Source organism: Anopheles arabiensis (assembly GCF_016920715.1).
Source record: "Anopheles arabiensis isolate DONGOLA chromosome X unlocalized genomic scaffold, AaraD3 X_pericentromeric_contig0003, whole genome shotgun sequence".
Classification (NCBI taxonomy): Eukaryota; Metazoa; Arthropoda; class Insecta; order Diptera; family Culicidae; genus Anopheles; species Anopheles arabiensis.
Genome location: NW_024412081.1, coordinates 2,317,501 through 2,320,000, shown reverse-complemented (window position 1 = coordinate 2,320,000; position 2,500 = coordinate 2,317,501). Strand labels below are relative to the sequence as shown.

Here is a 2,500-nt window from a genome sequence, read left to right as displayed (position 1 = left end):
CTTGTACCAACTCTGTCAAGTGTTTGGATTGCGGTACGAGGTCACAGAACCTTCACGCAACGGGCAGTTATATGTGTCCCCGAAGGCGAACGATTAGATCATAATGGTTAGGTTGCTACAACATAACCAGAATCATAGTTATGCTGCATTTCAGTTAATGTGGCAAACGATTAGGGAAGAATCTGCGGATATAGTGTTGATTGCAGATCCGTATCTGGCAACAACCAACGTCAAAGTGTTACGCAATGACGATAACACAGCAGCGGTAGTGGTTAACGCGGACTTACCAGTTAAGGTAGTCAGTAAGGCTTTGAAGGGTTTAATGATAGTTGACATAGGTGATATGCGAGTGGTTAGCGTTTACGCGCCACCTAGATTTAGTATGGAAGAGTTCCAGAACATGTTGGATAACACGGTAATGGCCGTAACCGGTATCCACAAATTCGTTATCGGGGGACTTCAACGCTTGGTCAGTAAGTTGGAACAACCAACTTGGCGAGCGTGGAGAAACCCAGAAACGAAGAGGTGAGTTGGTTTTATCAACCTTGCGCAGATTGACGCAATTTTATTGAACGACGGCAGCACCCCAACTTATGTTGGACCAGGGCGCACGTCAGTAGTTGATCTTACTTTGCGAGCCGAACCGTAGCAAGATCATTTAAGTGGGTGGTGTTATCTAGCTATATGAACTCTGATCATCGTGCAATACGAATAGATCTTGAGACGCAAAGCGTGCGTAATCTGTCCCGACCCATAACGGGATGGAGCATCAAGTATTTTAGCAAAGATATATTTGAAGTTATGATGCAAGCCGCTTTTGAGACCGAGGTCACAACAAGCGAAGACTTAATGCGTATACTTGTCACGGCGTGCAATGCGACGATGACTAAACGTAAGAGGTACACCCTAACAAGAGTGCATTTTGGTGGACGTTAGAGATTGAGGCACTTCGCAAAGAGTGCAAACACCGCGATCGATTAGCGCAAAGAGCTTTTAATACTGATCTCTATTCTACTTTTAGGGACGAGTTCAAGGTGGCACGGAATGCCCTCAAGCGATTGATCAAGCATACCCGACAGAGGAAGTGGAAAGAGTTCCTGGGAACAGCGAACAACGCATCATTTGGTATAGTATATCATACGTTCAAGAAAGTGGCCGAGGGTTCGATTGGACCCCGAACCATGACATTGGACGAGTTTAGGGAAGTGGTGAGCGAGCTTTTTCCTACTCACCCAAACACGGTGTGGCCTGATTATCGTATCGATCAGCCACGAGAGTTTGAAAGGGTAACTAATGATGAGATTCTTGCGGTTGCCAGGAGACTACCTAACAAGAAGGCGCCGGGACCAGATGGTATCCCGAATGAGGCGCTGAAAGTTGGTATGTTGACTGCAACCGATGCATTTTGCAGGGTTTACCAAGGCTGTTTAGAGAACGCGAAGTTCCCCGATGAGTGGAAAAGGCAGAGGTTGGTGTTAATACCGAAGCCGAACAAACCACCAGGGGAACTGGGTTCAGTTCGCCCCATTTGTCTACTAGACGGGCAGGTAAAGGTTTAGAACGCATCATAGTGCAACGGCTAAATGCACACATCGAGGAGGTCAACGGACTGTCTGACGACCAATTTGGTTTCAGAAGTCGTCGATCTACAGTTGATGCGATTCAACGGGTAGTGGACATTGTTTCGGTAGCTAGAAGTAGAAACAGATACAGTGGACGGTATTGTGCGGTTGTTACATTAGATGTTACTAATGCTTTTAACAGTGCTTCATGGTTGGCGATTGCAAATGCTTTACAGAGAATTAACACTCCTAAATATCTTTATGATATCATTGGTGATTATTTTAGGAATCGTGTGCTGATGTATGATACCACAGATGGACCGGCAGAGATTGCAGTCACATCGGGTGTACCTCAAGGCTCGGTACTTGGCCCAACGTTATGGAACCTCATGTACGACGGAGTCCTACGAGTTGCAATGGTGGAAGGTGCACGGATTATCGGCTATGCAGACGATATAGTACTGTTGGTGGAAGGTAATTGTGTTGATGATATTGAAATTCTCGTTTCCAGTCAGATTCGCATCATCGACCGATGGATGACCGACAACGGATTAAAGATAGCCCCGACTAAGACCGAGTTTATTATGGTCAGTTCCCATCAGAGGATACAGCATGGGGCTATCAGGGTAGGTGATCACGTAGTACATTCGTCGCGCAGCTTAAAGTACTTGGGGATGGTCCTAGATGACCGCCTCGATTACACTTCACACATCAGGTATGCGGTGGAGAGAGCGACGAAGCTATGGACCACCTTGTAAGGATGATGCCTAATAAGGCAGGTCCGAGTAGTAATGCTAGGCGAGCAATTGCTCTTACTGTTGTGGCGAAGGTCCGGTATGCCTCGCCCATTTGGTGTCATACCCTTAGATTTGCTAACCGTAGACAATGGCTACGACGGTTTTACCGGCCAGTAGTCCAGCGAGTTATCTCTTCTTTCA

At 46.6% G+C, this 2,500-nt stretch overlaps 1 pseudogene; it reads left to right on the top strand.

Annotated features, from left to right (window-relative positions):
• Window positions 1-2,500, top strand: part of LOC120907342 — a 10,772-nt pseudogene that overhangs the window by 4,266 nt on the left and 4,006 nt on the right.